The sequence below is a fragment of the Vicugna pacos genome, chromosome 5 (genome assembly GCF_048564905.1).
Source record: "Vicugna pacos chromosome 5, VicPac4, whole genome shotgun sequence".
Lineage (NCBI taxonomy): Eukaryota > Metazoa > Chordata > Mammalia > Artiodactyla > Camelidae > Vicugna > Vicugna pacos.
The window spans coordinates 70,462,459-70,487,837 of NC_132991.1; the positions used below are offsets into that span (position 1 = coordinate 70,462,459).

At 40.8% G+C, this 25,379-nt stretch overlaps 1 protein-coding gene and 1 long non-coding RNA gene across 10 annotated transcripts in view; one reads left to right on the plus strand and one right to left on the minus strand.

Moving 5' to 3' along the window:
- Positions 1-5,887, minus strand: part of SPATS2L (spermatogenesis associated serine rich 2 like) — a 157,368-nt gene extending 151,481 nt beyond the window's left edge. Inside the window, exon 1 of one of the 6 annotated variants that reach the window (XM_072961513.1) lies at positions 5,462-5,887. The gene's annotated coding sequence lies outside the window, so the exon portion shown is untranslated. Of the gene's footprint in view, positions 1-4,571; positions 4,760-5,461 lie in introns of those variants that run through there. The other 5 variants (XM_072961511.1, XM_072961512.1, XM_072961514.1 and 2 more) reach the window with 5 other exon arrangements.
- LOC116280565 (uncharacterized) lies at positions 4,410-25,356 on the plus strand. 4 transcript variants are annotated; one of them, XR_012072817.1, is made up of 3 exons: positions 4,410-4,585; positions 14,870-15,219; positions 25,010-25,356. It is a non-coding gene; the product is annotated as an uncharacterized lncRNA (long non-coding RNA). The 4 variants fall into 4 exon arrangements; XR_012072820.1 differs by having other exon boundaries at positions 4,504-4,551; XR_012072818.1 differs by lacking the exon at positions 4,410-4,585 and adding an exon at positions 4,734-4,908.
- The last annotated feature ends 23 nt before the right edge of the window (positions 25,357-25,379 follow it).

A 25,379-nucleotide genomic window follows, 5' to 3' on the forward strand; every position in this document is an offset into this window, starting at 1 on the left:
GAAAGGCACCAATTATATTGCTTACGAGGTTTATTTTGCACTTTATGTCATGGTCAGTTCAGCACTTGGCACCAAAAGTCATTATTGTAGGTATCTGTATATTCTTTTAAGTTTCACTGCTGAACGCTGCAGATCACCAATACCCGGGAGAGTCATAGCTGGGTTTCAGCTTTGGAGCAGTGGTAGTATAATAGAGGACTGAGGTTAGGGTCAGAAAACCCTGGAAATTCTGCCCTACACTCCTCCCAACCATCCTTCCCTTCCCCCACCCCTGTATGCCCAATAATAGCTATTGAAATCTTACCCAAAGCCTTTCAATAATCAGCTCAAACAACTGTCACTCTGGGAAGGTCCCCACCATCCTCCCAAGCAGAATGAACTTTTCCCTCCTGAGCTCTCTTAGACCTTTGTTTCGGGGACACATGTGTTTTTCTCCTGCTAGACTATAAACTCCTTCCCGGCAGAAACAGGTCCTTGTACAAAGTGAGTCTTATTAAAGTTGAAAGAATTGAATTTTGTCCTGAATACAATACGATGGGTGTGGCAGCTCTTCCTTACCTCACTTTTCATCCCTACATGGAGCTAAAGATGATTTATTTTTTAAAGCTTTTAAATGAAAAGGTTGTGTAGCTCTGCAATACAGTCTGGGATTCTGGAGCTGATTAGCTGAATATTTATATAACTGATAACTCTAGTCTGATTGTTTTATGTATAAAATACTGGCATAAGGCCTGAATGCTTTCATTTTGGTCACTAATGGGACCCATCACTCCACCTTAAAATAACGACAGCCTCCTTAATTCTAACTCATAACTGCCAGCCTCCATCATTATCTCAACTCTGGAAAATGCCAAGGCCTCAGAAGCCTCACAGCTGATGAATGGAGAAGGCTGATTAGAACCAGTGAAGAGAAATGGGGGAAAACTCCTTGACAGACGCCTCCTTCAAACAACTGTCCCTTTTATCCAATGTCAACATTAATTTCTGTATTAACAAACAGTTATCAAGGTCATGACTAGGTGTCAAGCTGCAAGCTAGGCTCTGAGGACTCGATGGTGAGCAGTACACAGGCAACATCAAAGCCCAACTTGAAAAAAAAATTCACCCTTCTAGTATATTGATTCTACAGGTTTACTTATCAAGGGCTTGCTATGTCCCAGGCCTGTAGACACAGCATACAGGCTGAAAGATAGCATACAAGGTACATCAGTGCCCTCAAGGAACTTGCAATCGAGTCGGGAAAGCAAGAATTAAGAACACAATCGTATAAGGGAGTATCTCGTGGTCTACAGGAATGACGCTGACAAAAGGGCTGAAGAGGAAGAATATAATGAAAGTAACATGATTACTTTCAAGTGAAAGTGGACTTGAACTTGGTGATGGTGCTTAGGTCTGAGGGAAAAAGAAAAGGCATTCTAAAAGAAGAGAGAGTATGAACAAAAAGGAACAAAGTCACCTTAGAAGGGCAGTGAGGTCTAGTAAGTAGGAACAGTAGGTTCATGTCAGAAAAGTAGAAAATAAAGTTGGTAAGTCAAATTTGGGCAAGAGTGAGGTATAGTAAAACCAAGTTGAGAGGTTGGACCAAAAGTGGTAGGTGGGGGGATGGGGTAGGGGGCATAAAAAGTATTTGAACTAGTGGAGAGAGCACTAGCTCTGTAATCAGACAAACATGAGTTCAACACAGACTTCCTGTGAGACAATCCTTGGAAAGAATTCTACGGAGAAGTGTTTAAGGAAGGCCAATGCAGTGGAAGTACGCAGAATGGGGGAAACTCACTGACAGAGACAACTGCAGTCTTCTTACAACAGTGATGGCTGTGGGCCTGGGCCTGGGGGAGAGTGAAGGACGGCTGCCAAGGAAATGTGGGGTCTGGCTGGGAAAAATTCTGATAAAGGAAGCCTTAACAGGACTTGGTGCCCTCTTTTACTAAGGGACTGAACAAGAATGAAGAGTCAGGGATGGTTCCTAGGTCTGGAGTCAGGGTAATGAAGAGAACTTAACAGTATGAAGAAAAAGAAAGTCTTTTCATTGTGAAAGGAACAGGTTTAGCAGAGAATATGAGAAGTTTACCAGGTATGTGGCCTTTGGCCTGTTGTTAACAGGACATCAACCATGGAAACTATTAAAACAGGAATAGACTTTGGGTTCAGACAAGAGATAAAGATTTGTATGATAAAAGGATAGAAAACACCATCACATTCAAGAATATTTTTATTAGAAAATAAAAATACTAGCTGTTAAACAAAAATAACAGGAATGATATAAATAGTAAAGAGCAAAGCATCTTCACGGCCTAAATAGGCTCTTAGCTATGGTACTTAGGGGATCCTATCCATTATCACAACACTGAACGAATAAACTTCTGTAGAAATTCAACATATGGCCTATTTACATAACAAGCATCACAGCTCCAAATTAGCCATTTTGATGTGTCAAGGAAATAACACCTTCATAGCAGACTACTTCAAAAAATGGATGAAAAAAGGAAGGTTTGTTTTTCTTCTATAATTATGTGTACTGAGCTTTTAACTGTTTGTATCGTGAAAATCATATTTTAATTGTGTGATTACACTCTGAGACAGAACAGGGGTGGAATGAATTTCAGTGGCTGCATTTATGCACAATCATTCGGAGATCAATAAACAGACTCCATCACTTAAATCTGTCCATATTCTATATCTGCCCTCGTGTTCTGTGGCATACTTGTATAAGCAACTGGTCTCTGTACAAAAATTATAACAGCCATATGATTCAATTATCACAGTCAAATAACAGTAAAAGGTCTACAGAAGATGACTAGGAAAGACGTACAAGAGAGCAGTGAGTAAGCAGTATCTGTTCAATGCATACAAAACCCACTCCACTCTAATCACAGGGCGAGACAGGTGGTAGCAGCTTAGATCGTACCATGAGCAACCTCAACTTCTTCCATTTTATGAAACTGTATCCAAAAGTTCCTGTCCTGCCTCACTTGTAAGATGCTGATTAAAGCTGTGTGAAGAGAACAGGATAAAGACCACCTAGGTGCCTTCAACACAAAAGCCATATATGAATATTCATTGATAACAAGAGCAACAATTCTACGATCAGAGACTGAGAAACTCGTAAAACTTAAAACCAAAAATGAGACTTTTAAAGCTTAACTTCGGATGGAAAGTATTTATTTCTATTTGTCGGCAAAGCTGGTCTTTGATATTCTCCCGACTGGCGGCGCGTCAGGCTGCAATGGTGTGGCCAAAGCATTTTCTTTCCCTGATCGTTACAGAGGTGGCGGAGCAGCCTCACAAGCCAGTAGAAACCCCTCCCCACAACGGCCACTTGAAAATCAGTGCAAGCACAGAAATGGTCAATTGAAGACTTTCATTAGGGGGCTCCCTAAAACAAAGTGAATATAAAGGAGTCTTGATCATTTTCCCTGTCTAAGTTAAGTACTTTAAACTAAGTTGACTCCCAGAAAATTATTTAAAATTTTCAAAGGCAGGGATTAAAGAAAAAACAAAATTGCCAATTAATATACTCCTTTCCCAGATGTTGAGTTTTTACTATCCTCTTAAATATTCTCTGCATTCAACTGATTGTATTTTTATGCAAATTATCCTTTGGAGCTCGTCTAGTTTGTGTGTGTGTGTGTATGTGTGTGTATTTAAAACCACACAGATACAGAACTGCACATATTTTCTGTTCTGCTGTTCCATAAAATTGGTTTTAACAAAGCTTGAGTATAATCCAAAACTCTAATTAGAGACCGCAACAGTATTTGCCTTGTCCAAATAGAAAATCATTCCTAAAGTTGATCTTTCCCCAGTTAAAGATGCAACAAATATTTCCACACACAGATTTTTTTAAAAACACTACCATTGTTTGATAAAAATTGCCCCCACCCACACAACACACTGCTTTCTGGTTGATATAATTTTATACGGCCAATGAAGGCAACTGTAGATTTTATTTTCAGACCATCTTTCAAAATTACTGAATTTGTTACTTGAATATATATATATATTATTCAAAATGAAGCAATTTCTGACTTCCTGTCCTTTCTTTTCCCTGCCATATTGCACATCTGCTTAATCTCTAGAAAATAAAATCAATCAGTATGGCAATGAACCATTTCTTTAAGACAAACCGGTCATAAAGGTCACAAGACTTTCAAATACTGGCATAAAGCCTCTTCCTCTGCATAGGTTCTAAAATTTCAGTCATTTCTTTCTTACTTCTGAGGGAACTGGTAAAAGTTTTTAATATGACATTAGAAAATTTAAATAAACAAGTGAAAAATATTACACATAATGTTTTATGTAAAGAAAGAGACTGTGGAGTTCAAGGACTTTCACTATTTCTCAAGCCACAGAAACGGTAACACACGCAGAGGGAAAATACTGCACAGAATCTTTAGTGTCAGGTCTCCAAAACCTTGGCATCTACTAAAACCAGGACTGCTGGGAACTGAAAGCTCAGGAAGTTCACAAAACACACACAACAACACCCCCCCCCCCCAAGAAGGGGAAACCTCCGGCTGAGGAGAAAATTTCGGTTGCATCCCAGTCCAGGTAAAGTCTCAGCCCTTCACCTCCTAAGTCTGCAGTAAGTATTAACCACCGAACAGAGTGCGAGCGAGCGGGGTCGATCTTCCGAGACGCGGAAAAGTCGAGGGTGTGGGGAGAGCGGGAAGACCCTCTCGCGTCCCCGGAACAACCGCTGTCTTGGGCTCGGGCCGCCGCCGGCCGACTCCCAGTCCACCCGCCCAGACGCGGCAGCGCGCCCGCTTCGTCCCGCGGCCGGGTCGCTCGGCGCTACTCGCGTCACCCCGCCGGCAACCGCGGCGAGTTTGCGGACACCGGGGGCCGCTGCATCCTGCTCCAGTGGGCGCGGAGAGGCGAGGGTTTCCCCGGACCCGCGGCACCCAGGTCGGGCGGCGATCGAGGGCGAGATGGTCCAGGCGAAGGCGGCTCGGAGCAAAAGGGCGGCGGGAGGGGTGGGTCTCCGTCCGCGGGGCGGGTGGAAGGGGGCGCTCGCACGGGGGAGGGCAGGCGAGGGACCGCGGCCGTTCAGATCCGGGGCGGGCGGGTCCACGCCGGAGCGCGGCGGCCACACGCTCGCCCGGGACGCGCGAATGTGCGCCGGCCTCGGCGCCTCCTCCTGCCACCTCCTCCCGCCACCTCTTCCCGCCCGCCGGCTCGCTCGCCCGCGCCTGCCCGAGAAAAGAAGGACGGCGACCTCCGCGTCCGGTCCGCGCCGCCAGCCCGCGTCGGCGCGGAGCCGGGGCCACACCCAGCGCCCCGGGAGGCGGCGGGGGCTGGGCGGCCCAGGCTGCGGATCGCGCGGCCCGGGCTCAGCCACCGTCCCGGCCCCAAAGGCCCGCGGGGTCCGCCCGAGCCCGGTGTCCCGGCCCGGGCCCGGCGAGCGGGCGGGGAGGGGGTCCCGGGCGGCGGGGGCGGCGGCCGAAGACCCCGGGCTTACCTCTGTGCCGAGCGCTGGCCGCTTCGTCCCGGGCCGGGGGGACAGGGATCGGGGGCGCGGTCGCCGGGGGAGGCGCGGCGGCTGTGGCGACTCCTGCGACGCGGAGGGCGGGCCGAGCGGGAGCTGCTGCCTGGGCCGCGCGCCGTCCGGAGCTCGCCCCGCGCAGCCGGCGCTCGCGGCGGAGGGTGCAGCCGGCTCGGCCCCCGGGCTGGATTCCTTCACTGACACAACTCCGGGTCGGCCCGCTCCACGCAGGGACACTCCCGCCCCTCGCAGGCTGCCCCCGCCCGCCGGCCGGCCGGCCAGCCCGCCCCTCGGTGTCACTCACCCAGGCGCACACACCCCGAGCCGGCGCCCCTCGCTCCCGCTCGCACACACAGCGCTGCTCACGCCTCTCTCGGGTTTTGTATCCGCTCACACGCACGTTCTGACACAGATCCCTTCCCTCCACACGCCCTCCCAGCTCCTTTCCCACCCCACTTTCTAGAAGAATCCCCGTACGGCTTCCGCACTTTGCTTTCTGCCCCACACCAACCTCCTCGCCTTTCCCGAAACCTCCGCCTCACTTAAACTGCCCCTGTTATTCAAAGATTTTGCCACAACCCGCACGTGTTGCAGGAGAGTCATCCACCCATACTCAGGAGAATGAACTTTGCTCCCCCTGGCACTGTCTGCAAATGCAAGATGCTTCTCTTTTTAGAAAGCACTAATGCTTTCTGGTGCTGAGCCAAGCTCTAAACGTAAACAAAGGTAGCCGATTCCTAAATGACCTGAAGAACTAGACACGGAAAAAGTAGTGGGTTGGGTTGGGTCTGACCTTCGAAAGGCGGCTAACCCGGAGTGTTCCAGCCCCCCCTGCCCTTTCGCCGCCTTTCACGCAGGAGGATGGGTTGCTCTGAACGTGTGTGATAACCAAGTACCAGATAGACACCGTGGGCATCATCAGCCCATGGATTTCTGCCTGGGAGTACAGTAGTAGGGAGAGTAAAGGCAGTTTCTCAATCATTATTCCTGATGGAAGCACTTTAGATAACACACCTCTTCCAGAGGCTGTAGAGTGAAATGCAGGCAGCTCTCCAATTCAGTGTATTATTTTTTAAGAGGGTGACTTAGCCTCCCTTTTTCTCAATTACCAGTAACTTTCTCAGCGGCTGCTTGGATGTCAAAGCCCCTTAGAAATAGACTAGTAGTTCCTTACGCCTCTCACTCTTCAAACTCTAAGGTTCCCCTGCGTGTACAGCAGAATGGTATATCATCCAGTGTTCGGGAATTCATTATTTGAAATTAGATACAAACACCTTTCTGATAAAGTTCAAATCTGCGAACATAAATTGTCCCTGTTGATGAAGTGCGGCCCTAATAAGGGGTAAATAAAGAAGCTGAAAGTAAAGGAACTCATTTTCTTATGTGACTTGTGGTGGATCTTGTTTGACTGGATGGGTGTGTGGATCATGTAATTGATTTTAAAATATTTGTAAGTGCTTTATAAGTATTAACTCATTTAATCCTTGAAACAGTCCAATCAGGTAGGTAGTTTTTTTTTTTTTTTGACCTTTTTTAGAGATAAAGTAACCAAGGCACGGAGAGGATAATAGTAGAGGAGGAATCTGGACTCACCTATGCTACAGACAGGAAAACCTGCTTCTAGACATCATAGTACATGCAAATATAAAGGATAAGCATCATATTGCTTATGAATTTAGCTGGAAAAGGTAACTGGTAACAGTTTGCTTTGGAATTTAATGCACTTTTTAGGTTCTCTATCAAAATAATTCACTTAAGTTATGGGGGTTTCTCCTCATAATTAGAATTCAACAATGAGTAATAAATTATTGTTTCCTAGGAGGGGCTTCGGAAATAACATCGAATTCAGTAATCACTCCTTTCTTCTACCACTTCTTAAGTTCCTAGGACTCCAAATCTAACTTGTTCAGTAAAGCTTGTGAGAAAAAAGTCTTCAAGAACTGAGTATGACCAGAGGGAAGAAATGGTTTTCAGGAGCCCATACGTGGCCTTTGACCTTTGAGGGCTATTTCCCAATAAGTAGGTAGTGGCCATAAGAATAACTGATATGTATGATGAGAGTGAAAATATTAAAGCATTGAATTGATGAAAAATAAATAAATGGAAAATAGGAGTATAGTAGTAGCTACCGTACAAATTAGACTAAACTAACTCTCTACTGGAAATGGAGGCTTAGTCCGTGAAAGATGATTATAAAGTAACTAAAGACAATAATTACAACATTTGAGAGTTACTTAAGGGACCTAGCAAAAGAAATCAGATTTTTAAAAGTTTATACACGGTCAGTTTCAAATTAAACTTAAATCTTTTGCTGTTCAAATTAATTTACTCTGAAAAAAAAAAAGAAAACTTCTGTTTCTGGGTGAGGGGGTTTATTCAATAATTATTCAAAATGCTTATTGAAAAATATTAAAAACTTCTTGGACATCAAATAACTAACAAACCAGTATTTTGATGAGTTAAGCATAAATAATTTTTAAAACATGTGAATTACATTCCTATAACTACATGGAGATTTAAAATCCAAAGAACTAGAATATGAAAAAATATGTATTAGTGTTGGTACTACATATTGAGAATTTATTTGAAAAATTAGACTAGTTGCAATTTTGGTCAAGAGGTTATCTGTCTAGTGCTAGTATGACTCTTGTTCAAATTGATTCTCTATGGTTATAATCCATGAATCTCATTTTACTATTTTCTAAGCTAAATAAAAAAGTGAACGTCTTTTCTTAAGCAAACAAACAAGAATCATTAAGAGTAAACATTTTCTGGGAAATGAACAAAGTATGTTAGTCTGTATATTATAATATTTCCATATAGATATTTTTAATCTGTGTCTGCTGCTTCCCCCCATATTGTCACCTATATCCTTTATCCAATGTGCTTAATTGTACGTGTCGAGGAACAACGCATATCCTGCTATGAGGCTGACCTTTTCCTTGCAGGACTGATCTCAGCAAAATGCCATATTCTGTATTTTCCATCTCCTGATTGTCCTGATTCTCTAGGCATGGCCATTCAGAGCAAGGTTCACATTCGTGGATTCCAGAAACCTGTTTTATACCATGATCAGTTATCTCTATCAGAATTTTGGCATCTGAATAAGTACAGAGGCAGAGAATGACTTCAGTTGCTAGGCTCCAGACCACTCACTGGGCTCCAGACCACTGTTCAGACCTGTTGGAAAGTGTTTCATCTGGAGACCCTTGACTATGTCTAGGTGGAGGAACTGGGTAGAATTTGGGTGATCTCCCTTGGGGAGGAGATTAATGTGTTCTGTGTGTGTGAGTCCGGTGGCTATTAGGCTTTTCATAAATATTCCAGCTCTGCATCCTTCAAGACATGTGATAGGATTGCTTGTCCCCACCCTACTGAAGTATAGTGCAGCCCTGCGACTTGCTTCAGCCAATGAAAGGTGGATGGAAGTGATGAGTATCAGTTCTGGGCAGAAGTTAAGAGCCAGTACATGTATTACCAGATTCTGTTTTTCCCTGTAGTATTGCAACCACCAAGCTGCCTGATGGTGGCTGCTCCTCTGGATTGCAGTGATTGGCGACAGTGAGCAATGCCACCCCTGCTGACCCTCCCCTACTGGACATGAGTATGAGTAAGAAATAGACTTTGTGGTCTTAAGCCACTGAGATTTAGGGGTTGTTTGTTTCTGCAATATTATCTAGCCTATTCTGATGAAAAATATGGAGGAAGAAAGAGACAAATAATTGCAGGGCACCCTATGACAGGGAATGGCTAATAATTCCACAACTCTGTTTCTCTTTCCTCCTGGGTACACAACTAATTCACATTTCCCAGCCTCCTATGTAGTTAGCTGAGGTCATGCAACTGAATTCTGACTGACAGAATGTAGATGAAAGTTTTGTGCTCCACCTCCAGTCCCCACCCATGGGAAACCTGCATGATCTCTCGTCTCCATCTGCCACATGGAAACTAAGTATTCTGAGACTCTAGAACAGGAGTCAGCAAACTTTATCTATACAGGGCCATATGGTAAATATTTTAAGCTTTGTGGGTCATGAGGTCTCTGTCATACCTATCTGCTGTTTTACAGTAAAGTAGTCATAAGTACCATGTAAACAAATGGATATGGTTGTGTTCCAATAAAACTTTATCTACAAAAACAGGCAGTGGGTTGATGTGTCCTGTGGGTGGTAATTTGCTGACTCCTCACCTAGAGGAGGATAGAAACATAGGATAGAGGGAGCCTGAGTCTCTGAGTCACTCTGTGGTATCTATTTGCTGAACATATACATTGAAATGTTACCTGAGTGAAAAAAAAAACAACCTTCTGTTGAGTTAAATGTAACTATTATGCTATCTTATTCCATATTCCAGAAAAAATTTCAGAGTAATTAATAATCAAAACAAAGAAAACTATAAAAGACTAAGAGAAGATACAGGAATTTTTTTTACAATATTAATTATTTTTATAATACTAGTTAGAAATATCATGATAAAAACCCCAAAAACTATAACAGAAAAGATTAAACAGATTTGACTAGAAAAATAGACAAGCAAACAAAAAACCAAACATTTCTATACAGTGATGGGTACCGTAGACAGTATTACCTAATGGATGAAAATATATGCAACACAATAGAAAAGGGTTATAATATGCAAAATAACAAATAACTTCTAGAAATCAATACAAAAAAGAGAAGCAGCAAAATGAGAAAATGGGCACAGGATATGAAGAAGTGATTTTTCAAATGAAGGAATATGTGCTAATAAGCATATGAAAACATACTCAGCTTCATCAAAGATCAGAGTGAAAATAAGAACAAGAGGTCATTTTTGCTTATTAGATTGGCAAAGAAGTGTTTTAATATAAGGTGTTTGTGTGTATAAAAAATAACTTTCCAGAGAAGGGTATAGCTCAGTGGTAGAGTGCGTGCTTAGCATGCATGAGGTCCTGGGTTCAATCCCTAGTACCTCCATTAAAAATAATAATAATAATAAAAACTTTCATACTCAACAGATTGGAGTATGAATTGACAAACATTTCTGGAAAATAATTTACAGTACCTATAAATATTAAAAATGCATCTATACTTTGACCATGTATTCTCACTACAAGTAGTCTATTTTACAGAAATACTTAGTGTGCAAAAATATATTTATGTATGTCTATTATAGTATTATTTGTACAAGAAAAAGACTTGACTCCACCACACCATTTATGAATAGGGGAATGGTTAAATAAATTGGGAATATAGACACTGTGGAATTGTGAAATAATAAATAACTTAAACCAGGGAGCTATGCATCTGTTGACATAAGAAGAGTGTTCATGATATATTTTTGAGTGATAAGTGCAAATCAGAACAATGTGTACGGTATGTGCTCCGAAAAGGGGGGAAGGAGGGTAGAAATCTACGTATCTTAAAGGATATGCAGACTAGTGACATTGCTAGCCCTTGGGGTGGGGATCTTCCACTTTTAACTTTGTACACTTCTCCTTGTCCCTTTGTATATCATTTTTATAATTACAATTTCTTAAAAAAGTAAAAGGACACAAGTCAAGAGAGACTGAAAGAAAAACCCAATGTGGACGTTGGCCAAAGCCGAGGGGTTGAGGGATGGATGGGCAGAGGAACAAAGGCTTCTTGAAGACTCGCTGAGGCAAATCCAAAGCCATGAGTCACTCCTTTGGAGTTCCAATGGCAGAGGATTGAGTTGTTATGACCTGGAACCAGGGTTCTTCTTGGAAATTGTCCAAGAAAGAGGAAAACTTGGGGTGAGAAGGGAAAGGATAACCTTGCTGGCCTGAGGGCAAAACATGTTGAAAACACAAAAAACAAATAATGTCCTTTGGCTGAACTTTCTTAGTCTGTACAGGCGCTAAATATTAGGTGATCTTTTTGCTGCTTCAGATTTTTTTTTTTAGATTAAAAACTTCCCCTTCTCAGAAGCTGAAATGAGTATGTACATAACAGAAGTGGGTTTTTTTTTTTTAAGGTTACATGTCACCATGTATTCTAGGAAGATAATTCTAGGTTCACTCAACCTTAGTTATGCCAACAGGAAGGCAAATGGCCCCGGTGTGTGTTATAGGTGTGCAGGCTATCACTCATTCAGGATGCCTGCATTCTTCCTTCTCTGAGTGTATTAGCATTTTCTGTTGACCAAGAGTAGATTTGTCACAGATCTGATTACTAGGGAGATGGAACATCTTCTTGTGTGTTTATTAACCATTTTTTTAAGTACTGCCATGTGTTACTTGACAGAAAATTTTATTTTACCTCGTGAATATAGCTTGTATTGCAAAATTCCCCATATGATTGTATATTACTTATCTTTTAACAAAAGCCCACCGGTGCTGCTTTTGGATACCACCCTAGGGAGGAAAAGGAATCTTGTCGTAGACCCAAACCCACTATTCAAAGTAATCTTGAGATTCCTTTGGGTCACAGCATAGGAATGAGCCAAAGGCAAGTTCAAGCATAATTCCTATTGGTTGTAGTCTGAATGTTTTTGCTCAGATCTTCCCATTTGTGGGACTGGCCTTGCCTGGAGTGGAGCCTGAGACATGGGTCTGCTGGTGCAGGGAAATGGTGCATTTGTTTGCTAGGACTGCTGTAACAAAGTACCTCAGACTGGCTGGGTGGCTTACAACAGGAATTTATTGTCTCACAGTTCTGGATACTAGAAGTCTGAAATCATGGTGTCCGCGTTGATTCCTCTGGGGGCTGTGAGGGGAGAGTCTGTTCCAGGTCTTTCTCCTGGGCTTATAGCTGGCCGACTTCTCCCTATGTCTCTTCACATCGTTCTCCCTCTGAGTGCATTTGTCTTCATGTCCAAGTTTCTCCTTTTAAGGGTACCAACCATATTGGATCAGGTCTCTCCCTCATGACTCATTGTCAAGACCCTACCTCCAAATGAGATGACAGCTGAGGTAGTAGGGGTTAGGACTCCAACAGATCTTTTATTTTTTTAGCACGGTAGTGAGGGAGGCAGGGACAATTCAACCACAACAGAGGGCATAACAATGAAGTAAATGGTAAAAGTGGGGTCAAACCCTGACTCTCTGGCTAGTTACCCGGGATTTTTTTTTTCAATCAGACCCTACTACCTCTGCATTCCAGGCTGCCTTGCTGCCTCTTTCCCCAGGGTCCTGTTGATACCTGTGCATTCCTCTAACATAATAATTAGGTAATTGGGCATTCATCTCACTGGTGAGACTTAAGCACACCCTGTGAGCAGAGGCTGTGTCTTTTGTTCCTGCGTCTAGCTCAGTGCCTGACCCAGACAAGGTGAATGAATGAATGACAACATCCATCTCTTAGCACGCTCCAGTCCACACTGCCCTCTGTCCTCCCGATTGCACAACTAAATAAGTGAATCTAGACTGACCCCTGTGAAACAAAATGACATAAACACTTGAAAATTTAAAAAATCCTTTGTAAGTGTATCGTGGCACACTGTGGACAGCAGCTTGTAGATGGGATGGTGGACTAAGGAAATCCAACACAGGGGAGTCCTTATTCGCAGCTACTTCATAAGCCAAGCAAGTTCAGCCAAAGGATACTGCGCCCTACTTACATCAATAATGAACTTTAGATTTAAAGTCTCTGTTAAAAATTACAGTTAGAGAAAGTGGAAATACTTCTGTGGAGATTATTCTATGGTTAATAAATAGAGTTCACAAGGAAGGCCTAAGGGAGTTGTGTGTTTTTAAAAACCGGACAACACAAGTCAGAGGGCAACTTAATAACAGTCTTCAAGTGGAAGCACAAGGTTGTTGATGAGCTTTGCTGTCTCTGCTGAAGACAGAACAGGATAGCTTATGCCACAGCATGCAAGAGTTCCGCTGACTATGAAGGAAGTATTTCCCAATAGGATACTAAATATTGGAATGGCTTGGATTCCAATACAAGCTGTGGTTTTACATTTTTCTATCATTTAAATGAAAACTCCTAAAATACACCAAGCCAAGCTATTTCACTTACTAGCCATGAGATTTTGGAAAAGTTACATCATATCACTGTTTCCTTACTCATCAAATGGGCTTAATTATAACTCATAGGGTTATAGGAGATTGAATATGAAGCATGTAGCACAGCTCCTGGCTCATTGTAGGCACTCCAGAAATAGCATTAATAATGAACATGAGAGCAGATATTTATTACTTATTTATTACATGTCAGACACCAGTCTAAGCACTTTACTTATGTGCTATTTCATTTTGGTTTCACATGATCATTTAGGGGGTAGGAGTTTTTATTTCCATTTTACAGGAGAGAAAATTGAGGCAGAGGAAGATTAAGTAACGCCCCAAACCACAGAATCAGTAAGTGACAAAGCTCCAATACAAATCCAGACAGTCTGTCTCCAGAGCCTGTTTCTAGTCACTAAGCTAGCAACCTCTACATGTTTATAGCAACTAAATATTAGCTCTTTTAAAATTAAAAAAAATTGGCATGTTTAAAAATTCACAGCCTAGTGGTTCCCAATCTTCCCACATCCTTTTTATTATCTTTTTCTTCCATGTTTTGAATGGTTTTATTTACTAAAATACTGCAATGATAAGTAATAATTTATTTTTCATTGCTATTAATCAAAGAAATATGTAACAGAGCTCCAGATCAATATGAAGTAACAGCGTGATCTTATAAAACTGTTGTCAAAGGCAGAACAGCTTGATGTTTTGGTTGGCTCATGCAGCTCTACCATCACACACTTTGCACCAGACTTTCTGAAATACCTGTAATGATTAATTGGCACTCTTCCTTCTACTACAAAGTTCACAGAAGTTAATATTCTGTGATGAGTCATCTATGGTGCTTATATATGAATTCCCTCCACTGAAACATGATAGTAAGTATGTAGGTTTCCTCCCACAAATGATTCCTCCATAGGATTAAATGCATTCTGAAGACAGATAGATATACTACATTAGTAGTTCTCAAATAATGTGGTCAGTAATTTTGGCTAAGTCTAGTTAAAGTCCAGAATGTATTTTCAAAATATATATTCCATTATTAAATGTTAAATGTAAATGTTTTAGATTAGGAGCCCAAATGTCAAATCATTAGACATAGGTGAGTGTGAAAGGGTTATCTGCACCTGGAGGCTAAGATGGACCAAAGAAATGAGAATCTGGAATTAGAACTATCCACTGTGCGTGTGTCTGTGTGTGTGTGTGTGTGTGCAATTGTACAGGGGGCAATTATGGGAAAAAACCAACCATGGTGTGCTAGTAAACCACATTTCAGGGGGAAATTAATCCCTGATTTGTAGCAGTTGCCAATTTCCATGTTACTAATACTCCTACCACGGCCCATTTCAAGCTACCAACAATTTGACAACATTATATATTTATATTTATCTTTTTGATTTTTAATATATTTTTGTTTTGTTTAACAGTTGGCTCTATCAAGCCAGCATAAGTCTGCTCCATCAAATCTCTGGAAATAAACGAACTTGTTTATCAGCAGTCTCGGGATACAGCCTGGAAATGCTGTTAAAGAGAATGAGTGTCTGACAGGGCAGCTGAAGGAGAATGTCAAGAAGACATAATTTTTAAGATGAAGTCTAAGACTGAAGACTTATAGCCAGAAATGATTTTGAGCCAAGGAGGCCACAAAGAGAAGAAATTTTGAAAGATACCAATCTCGCTGCCAAACTGGGAATGAAAGATTTGGATGCAGGGGATCCCAGAGTGATGACTGCTTAGACAAGAAGGGGAAGGGTGGAAGATGCTGCAGTACAACTAGGTAAGGATCTGCTCAACTCAGACTAGAGGTGTTTCTGTACCAACAGAACACATCCTGTCTTCTAGAGCCAGCTAACAAGACAGGTGCTGAGGAATAGGAAGCAGAGTGGGGATTTTGTTCCAAGAATTCTAGTACATGGTGGGGAAGAAGGGGAAAGCATAGTTACTAGGGCTCAGACATAAGATGAACCCAAACTAGCAACACTACTCAAAACCTGCTTCTCTGAAAGAGCTACTTAAGTCCAAATGTGAAAGGATTCCACCAAGCATCCCCTTTTGCCAGTAAGCCATGGGCAGGATAGCAGATGGTCTACAAATAGCGGTCAAGTGCTTGCAGCCATGAGCAGGAAAGGGCCACCTCAGGGCAGGGGATCAGGTAGGACATTACACTAAAGAGTAAATGACATTGGTTATGAAGAGTTCAGACATTTCAGTATAGTTCTTGTCTGGAAAATCAATCCACATTTAGCTTCTCACAGGCTGGTGACCAAACTCTCTAGGCTACCCCTGATCTGACAGTACAACCCTTCCCCTGCCACCCATCATATCAGGACCAGATTTCTGGGGAGGAGAGGAGGAAGCATGAGGAAGTGGAGATGGTGGACATAGACCACTCCTTCTAATAGCTTGAAGGATAGAGATGGAGCTAGAAAGAAATGAGACCTAGAGGCTTGAGTGAAGGAGAAAAAGAATAATGACGTGATGACTTCCATGAATTCTGATCAAATTTAGGAATATGATTGCATTTATATGGGGTAAAGAAAGAGCAGAGAAGTAAAAGCTAAAAGACTAGACATAGAGACATCATCTTTTAGCGCTCCAGTATGCTGTAACATCCTACCTGAGAAGGGATGATTCAGATGTCCAACTGCTTCTTTTCTCCCTCTTTTATAATAACCAAAATGTAAGGCAATTATATTAGTGTATTGGTGTCTGGCTTCCTCTCTGCAGTGACACACAAAGTGTTTCTCTCCAGCAAGATCACTAGAGACTTGTTATTTGACAGATTCTGTTGACAGTGTCCACTCCTTGTCTTCCCTGGTCTCCTTGAGTCATCTGACACTGTACTCCTTTTGTGAACACTCTACTTCCCTGTGCTGTCACTCTGAGCTCTCATCCAAGCTCTGGGATTGCCTCTTTCCAGTTTCACACTGAGGCATCTTTCTTTTCCTGCCTTTTAAATGTTGGTACTCCTAGTGTTCTGTCCTCAGTCTTTTCACTCCTGCATCTGTATTTTTAGATCATCTCCTCCATGCATGTTATTTCATTTGCTGCGTATATCGTGATAACACCAGTATCTATATCCACTCACAACTCTGTCCTTGGCTCTAGACTTCAAGATCCTAAATCTGTATCATTATGTCCCACAAACAACTCCAGGTCCATAAGTCCAAAATCAGAACTCTCCAATAACTTTGAAAGCCTTTGGAGTATAGGAGTTACATTGCATACCTTTTTTAATAGCCTCAGTGCATGGAGCATTAAGCAAATGTTGTCAAATGACAACGTGGCTGGGTATTTTTAACAAACATATGTTTAAATTTCATTTCTATATATTTTACTGAGGTATAATTGGCATTCAATATTCCAGTATCTATGCTATGTTCCAATTTCTGTCACTGTACTAGTTTCCACTTTCTATAATTTTATATAAATGAACTCATACATCGTATAATTTTTTTGGCCTGTCTCATTTTACTCAGCATAGTTATTTTAATTGTTCTTATGCTTCATGTATCAATAGTTCTTCCCCTTTTACTGCTGAATCATATTCTATTACATTGATATACTGTCACTTGTTTGTTTCTCCCCCATTGATGGACCTGTGTGCTGTTGCCATTTTTAGCTTTTTCAAATAAATCTGCTATGAGTATTTGTAAGAAAGTCTTTGTGTAGCATATGCTTTCATTTCTCTTGGGTAAATAAATAAGAATGGAATTATTATATGGTAGATATATTTGACTTTATAAGAAACTGCCAAACTTTCCCCAAAGTTTTGTATGTTTTACCTTCCTACAAGCAGACTCTGAGGTTCTAATCCCTCCACATCCTCAGTAACATTTGGTATGGTCAGTAGTTTCAATTTTAGCCATTCTAAAAAAATGTGAGGTGGTCTCTCACTGTGGTCTTAATTTGCATTTTCTTATTGACTAATGATGTTGAGCATGTTTTTATGGTCTTATCCATCATTCGTGTACCTTCTTTCGTAAAGTATCTGTTCATTTCCTTTGCCTGTTTAAAAAAATGTGTTATCTTGAGAGTTCTTTAAATATTCTGAATATAAGTTCTTTATCATATACATAATTTGCAAATATTTCCCTCCAGTCTGTGGCATGTCTGTTTATTCTTTTAACTGTGTCTTTTGAAGAGCAGAAATTTTTAATTTTTGTGAGGTTCAGTTTGTTCTTTTATGGATTGTGCTTTTGGTATCACATTCAAAAAAGTCTTTGCCTTACCAAAGGTCACAAAAATATCCTATGTTTTCTTCCAGCAATTTTACTGGAAGATTTTACAGTTAGATCGATGATCCATTTTGAGCTAATTTTTGTGTATGGAAAGAGCTATGAACTGAAGTTCACTGTTTTGCATATGGATATTTAATTTGTTCAAACACATATACAATTTCAACAAATTACAAAGGAGTCTGTCCTTGTAAATCAGTGGAAGCCTGACTTTAAAAATTTGTAATCAAAAATAATATGTATATAGCCCAAACTACCTCCTTGCCTGATTTTTTAAAATGTATTTTTACTTATTCTATTTTCAAGGTATCTCATTAACTTTTTAATTTTTATAGTAAAGGAATAAATTGACATTTGTACCTTGTGTCCCATTGGCTTATCAGCTTATCAAGTTTGATCTGGATTGTTCCTAGGCGTCTCAGGGTGGGAGAGGAGTAATGGGAAGCAGGGGAGGTATGAACTAGGGATAAATGTGCCTAATTGATACCTCATTAAAATGCTCATAACTCTGAACTGACACATTTGCGAGCCTCTGGGATTATTGCATGAAGCATCTTTTCTGTGTGGCTTTTGACCCAGGCGAGAATGGAATACTTCTATCAGTATGTCTATGTCTGTGTATTTTATTAGGAGTCAGGAAGAAGACAGCTGATTTCAAATCTTGTTTATTTCAGTTTAGTAGAGAGAGAAGTCCTGGGACAAACCCATCTTCCCTCTTTGGAATGGCCCACCAGAGCTTAACAGAAAATGACTCAAATACCTGTAGTGGTCTGTGAAGTCCTGAAGCATTCTTGGGCTGGAGATGACAAACGGGCATTCTTGCCTGCTCATGCAGCTGAGAGGAAACTTATTGTGGGTATTGGGAAGTATCCTCTCTTTTTTGACCATTTTCTAAAAAGTATCCACTTTTTAAAATGAGACATGGTTTATCAGTAGCATCCTAAGTCATCTTCTGCAGTTCCCCTTCTGGTACTTTCTTCTCCTTTCTAGTATCCAAGGCTCATGCTTTCAATTGCTGTCTCCCTTCCTCAAATCTAAACCTGCCCATGACTGATGATTAAGTCTGAATGTATTATTTTAACAGGGATACTTGCACATTAGTGGAGGACCAAAGCTTAGCCAAATGACTTTCTAAGATAGGAATGCTAGGGCTCACTGAGCCAGTAGAAGATGTCTATCTTTGGGTAGACATTTAGGCTAAGTAGTGGGTATATGTAGATACTGTGTTACTTCCAAGCATTCACTTCCCACTATCCCATTCTTCATAGTCCCCAGTATCTTTAGGAAGCTATGACGTTCCACAAAAACTGAATCCACCTCTAAATTAGCTCTCTCGATGCCGCTGGCCCTTGAGATTGGACCACAGATGGGACTAGGACATGAGTTATTTCAATGAGAATGAATCTCAGGACTTGTGCAGAAACTATCAGAAGTTTCTTCTCTATTTCTCCAAGCCCTGGATTGTAAAATTGTAAGGGCTGAAATTGCTGCCACCATGAGAGAAAAGCTTCTGTTTGAAACTTGGAAATGAAGCCAACACTGTAGATGGCAGAAGGGATATTCAATGAGAAAGCTTCTTGGAGATGGAATTGAGCGGCTAGGTCAAACTTCACTTGATTACTTCAAGGCTGTTCCATCGTGTGAAAAAGTGTATTTCCTTTTTCTTTAATGCCTGTTGCTTAACTAAAGGAAAGCTACAGTTGGGTATTTTAAGGTTGCAAGGAACTAAGATCTGTTCGGCTTTCCTCAGGTTTATTAGGATACAGCAGAACGCCTCAGTATGTCTCCTGAAAAACTGAAAATCGGTTCAAGAAATAGTTGAGCTTTAGCAAATTTAATTTTTTGAAACGCCTCAGAAATTAATATCTAACCCTATTCTGGTGCTCTGCTAGGTTGGTGCTCTACCTGCTTTCTGCTCCAAATGCTACTAGTTACCTGATTCTCTTCTGTTTTGTGTCAAAGTCAAATCTTAGGTCAGGTCAGCCAGTTAGTTGCAATTCCAAAATCTCTCAAACATTACTGGCTGCCTGGTCCACTCCACTCTGGCACAGATAAGATGGAGTGTTAAAAAGCATGGCAATCAACGAGGGGTAAGGAAATCTTCAGCGGTAGGCTCTGGGAGTGGAAGTCACTCCAAGCTTTCGCAGGAGGGAGCCTGTTGGGCACCACGCATAGGCTTTGCTAGACAGTGTGCTTCCTGGAATCTCAAAACTTGTGATGGGTCCTGTGCAAGAGCTGAAGGAGCCAGGGAGCTGAGAGTTGGCAGGGATCTGACCATGAGTCTGTAGGAACTTCTGGAAAGATCTTGTTGGCAATTCCTATGTAGTCATATAATGAAAGTGTTAAAACACAAATTTGACAAAAATCGCATGGGGATGTAAATGCCAAGGTGATGTAGGTAGGGCCCTGGAGTGTCTCATCTGACTCTATCAACCAACTTTCCTGTCCTTGGCTTCTGGTTGGATTCAGTCAAGACGGAGCCATTGTAAAAGATGGAAGAGATGGAAGGGAGTAATATTGGACTATTTATGCCCCTGGCTCCATTCTTATGGGACTGCCTCAGGCTGGCTGTGTCCCTTAACCAAAGGTCAGTGCTCTGCATTCTGAAGATCACAGCTCCTCTCAAGGTGATCTTTTCTACATGATTCTTTTTCTGGTTTCTAGTAACTGTTCCTTGCCCTCTGCTGTTACCAGCTCTGATCTGACACTACCTCTTTTTGTTCCTCTATGACCTGATTACATCCTTAGAGATAGTCCCCTTCTGAATAAATCTCAGTTTTCTCCTAGTTTGTGACTTATCTATTCTTTTTCTTAACAGTGTCTTTTGATGAGTAGAAGTTTTTGTTTTTGGTAAAATCTAATTTATCATTTTTCCAAAGCAGTGGTTGCTTTTGCATCCTGTCTAAGAAAGTGTTGCTTATCTCCAAATCATGAAACTATTTTCATAGGTTCTCTTCTGATAACATTATGATTTTAGCTTATATATTTACACCTCTAATCCACTGCAAATTAATAATTGTGTACAATGTGAGCTAGGAGTCAGATTTTTTTCTCCATATGGATAAACCAGTTATTCCAGTGTCTTTTGTTGAAAAGACTCTTCACTACTGAATTGCTCATATTGGTGTGGTTGGACTCATGCCTACCATGTTGTTATTCATTTTATGTTTGTTCTTGCTGTTCATTTGTTCCTCTATTTCTCCTTTAATGCCTTCTTTTGGATCCATTGCATATATTTTAGAATTTCATTTTAATCTATCTATTGGCTGTTTAGCTATACTTCTTTGCATTTTATTATGTTTTAACTAATTGTCCTAGGAATTATAGTATCTATTCTTAACTTTTTATGGTCCTCTTTTTCTTTACCATTTTACATAAAATGTAGAAACCTTGCAACTGTAGAGGTTGCAACCTTTACCCCCTTTTTCCTTTATGCTATAATGGGCCTATTTATTGCATCTCTATATATTATAAATCTCACAAGACAATGTTATAATTTTTGCTCTAAGCTGTATGCATTCTTAAAGGTTAAAGAAAAAAGAGGTTTTTATAATTACCCAGCTCTTTGCTGTTTCCAATGTTCTTTATTCCTTCCTGAGGATCCCAGTTTCCATCTAATATCATTTCCTTCAGCCTGAAGAATGTCCTTGGTATTTCTTGTAGTGGACTTCTGACAATGAATCCTTTTAGCTTCTTTTTCGTAAATCTGAAAAATGTTTTGATTTCATCTTTATTCCTGAAGGATATTTTCACTGGATATAATTGTTTCAGTACCCTAAATATGTCTCTCCACTGTATTCTGTCCTCCATTGCTTCAACACAAAGTTAACAATAACCTAGAGGAAATGTGGTATTTACCTCAGGCTGCTTTCTAGTCTTTTATTTTTAGGTGTTTTGATTTGTTTTGTCTTTTTTTTTTTTTTTTTTTGAGGCAGGGAGGTAATTGGGTTTATTTATTTAACGGAGTTACTGGGATTGAATCCAGGACCTCGTGCATGCTAAGCGTGCACTCTACCACTGAGATATACCCACCCCCCAAGACTTTTAAAAATGTTTTGTTTTTTACAGTTTGGTTGTCACGTGCTGGGTCTGGTTTTCCTCATATTTATTCCACTTGAGTTTTGCTAAGCTTCTTCAATCTGTAAATCTACGAGTTTTATGAACTATGGAAAAATTATGACCATGATTTCTTCAAATATTCTTTTCTGCTCCTTTCTTTCACTTTGTGCTTCTCCTGGGACTCCAATTTTAACATTAGACATTTTGATATTGTCTTGCAGGCCCTGAGTTTCTGTCCTTTAATTTTCCCCTTCTTTCCTTCTTTCCTTGTTTCCTTCCTTCCTTCCTTCCTTCCCGTCTTCTTTCCTTGCTGTCTTGCTGTCTGTTTTTAGACTGGGTAATTCTTTTGATCTGTCTTCAGGTTCACTGACATTTCTTCCTCTGTCATCTGCATTGTGCTCTATCCAGTGAATTTTTTTATTTCAGGTATTTTACTTTTCAGTTTTGAATTTCCATTTAATTCTTTTATAGTTTCTACTTTTCTGATGAGATTTCCCATCTTTTCATTCATTTTGAGCATATTTTCTTCTACCTCATTGGCCATATTTTAATAGCTGCTTTAAAACTGTTGTCTCCTAATTCTAATATCTGGATCATTTTGGGCTTGGTCTGTATTGATTGTTGTTTCTCTTGAGACTAGGTCACAATTTCTTTGTTATTATATGTTGGCTGTACTGGACTGTATCCTAGACATTGTGAGTATCATGTTGTAGAGACTGGATTATGTTGAACTCCTCTGAAGAGTGTTGACTTTTCTTCTTTTTTCTCATTTGGGACTTGGCTAGATGCAAACTTCAAACTCTTGTTTCTTAGGTGGCAGTTCACATCTCAGTTCAGTTCTTTTATTGTTATCTAGACATGAGGGGTCTGACAGAGATTTGTGTAGAGTATTAACTCCATCTATCTAAATACTTTCCAGGATAATCTTCTCATTTTCTTGCAGCTGTATTTCCCTGCACTCTGTCTTCTAGTTCTTTAGGACAGAATAACTTTGAGTTTTCTATCAGAGTTCTAGTTGCTTTGCATGGTGCAACTGCAGCTTATCCCTCAGCTAAAAGTCATAAAAATGGGAAATTTACCTTACTGCATTCTCTTTTTCTGAGCATCTTCTCTCTTCCAAAATCCATCTTCTTTTATTCACTCTCTAAGCCTTCAGATTGTTGTGTTATTACATTTTTTCCTGGAGTTTATAATTATCTGTGGTCTGATAGGAGCTTACTTAGCCATTTCTAGAAACAGAACCTCTTAATTCTGTAAATTTTTGGAGCATATTCTCTCATAGGACAGGCAGTTCCTGCATTCTTGCTACAATAACTGGATCACCATGAAATTCATCTAATAATGTTTTTCATATTCTATGTTGATTTTCTCACTCATTTTCTCTCAAAGCTGTCCAAGTTTTCTGTCACCACTTAGTAGAGTCATTTCATTCTCCAAGAGGGTACTTCCCAGTTTGTATTTTTATGGGCATCCTACCTGTGTCTATAAGAGAGTACCGCTCAGTACTTCTTGCATCTGAATTCTCTCAGGAGATGACATTCTTGTTTGCTCCCTAAAATCTTGAGCCTTTCTCTTTCACATTTCTTTTGAGTTCCATTCGCTATCAATGCGTGATGCCTAAGACATCATCCTGTTTTATACTCTCATGTTTATAACAAATTAGACTTTCCATGCTTTACAGATTAAGTCTAGCCTCCAGTATATTATTTTTCTCTTCATAGCTTTCTAGCCTGACTACAAGATCCCACTTCTCCCAAGGAAATGTCTTTCTTCCTCCAGCTTAATTGGTCTGTATTTCTGTATTTTTCTTTTACTCCCCTGCTGGTCTATTCTTCAAGAAAGTCAAAAGCATATTTTAATAGTATCTTTCATTTTCATAAAAGAAATACATGTATGTGTATCAAATAGTCAAACAATATTACAAAGTTTTAACAAACACCAGCTGTTTCTTGCCCACCTGTTTCCCCAGCCCTTTCCCAAATCCCCTCCCCAGAGTAATCACTTTCAATTATTTTACTTATTTCTTCTGGTGCTATCTTCTATGTTTCTAAATAATATGCTTAGACTGTTATAGGCAGTTATTTATTGATTCTTTCCCCCTGTATGTACTACTGGTGTAGTTTGTGTGCACCCAAAGAAGATCTGAATCAAGGACTTGAGTAAAATAGTTTTTATTTGGGAGGTAATCCTTAGAAGTAAGTACAGGTAAGACAATGGGACAGTGAGACAAGGAAGGGCAAGAAGCCTAATAAAGAGTGGTATCAAGCATACTGCCACTGTGGACAGCTAGGACTTGGTCCTACTGGTGAACTCTGGGAGATAGTGTAGAAGATGCCTTGGAATTTTTCCTGAGAAGCAAGGGGCTGAGATAGTTGTCCTTCAACTCCTAGTACTTATTGATTGAGGGCTGCTCTCAGAACCCATTATCTGTCTGGCACTTTCAGCTACTTGGTATGCAGTCAAGTAGATTCTATTAGTCTGAGAAATCTATCAGGCAAAGAGTTGTAAGTGCTTAAAGTTAGAAACCATTGAGTAGCATGCATTGCAATGGGCAGTGCCAAAATAGCAAGATAATGTGGGTGGGGCTCCCATAGCATATCTGTACTCGTCACAATTCTCCAGAGAAACATAACCAATGGGGAGGAAGGGACAGGAGGGCAGGGAGAATTTATTATAAGGTATGGGCTCACATGATTATGGAGGCTGAACAGTCCCACAAGCTGGAGAACCAGGAAAGCCAATGTAGTTTTTAGGCCCGAGAGCTGGTGTAGATTCCAGTCTGTGTCTGAAGGCCTGGAAACCAGGAACACCAAGGGCAAGAGAAGATGGCTGTTCAGCTCATGCAGTCAGGCAAATTCAGCCTTCTTTGGTCTTACTGTTCTGTTCAGGCCCTCAACAGATTGGATGGTGGCCACCGACATGGGGAGCTCTGTCCTGGCACAATCCCTCATGCTTTTCCTACACTCTGCTCCCATCTTTGTCAGTTGCCCCTTTGTAAATATACCCTTGTCAAATTATCCTAATTTGAGTGTGCCACCTGTTTTTTTGTTTTGGGACCCTGATGGGAGAATGTGGTTTGAAACAGCAGCTAAATGATTTTGAACTAGACTACCTGCTCATCTCCCATGCAAGTTTAAGATTCTCCTTCATGGAGGGCAAACCCCTCCATGACAAAAGAGGATAATTTTTTCCCTGAGAACTCACCACATCCAAACCAGAAAGAACTAAGCTAGGAATAATTCAGTTCCTTTCCCCAAATTCATTTGTTAGATACATCACTCCTCTTCCTTGAGGTGAAACGAGGACAGACACTCTCTTCCCATTACTTTCCAAGAGGTGGACTTTATGGATCAAGCAAGGAATGCTGGGAGGAGGAGGAAGAGAAGACGGTCTACAACTCAGTGAATTTGACCTCAGCAAAACCTGCTCTTCTGACACTTCCACACTTGCAGAGCTACGGGTTTGTATCAGTTGGTCAAACTGGTAGCAAACTGAAGTGGTAGTTTAAGTGGTGGTTTACAAGCAGCAGAGATCAATTAGAAATGTGAATTACTCATGATGTGTGACTAACAGTAAAATAATAAAGTTATTCCCATTATAAAAGGGAATGCTTGCAATCTGTGTTCTTATGATAGCTGTA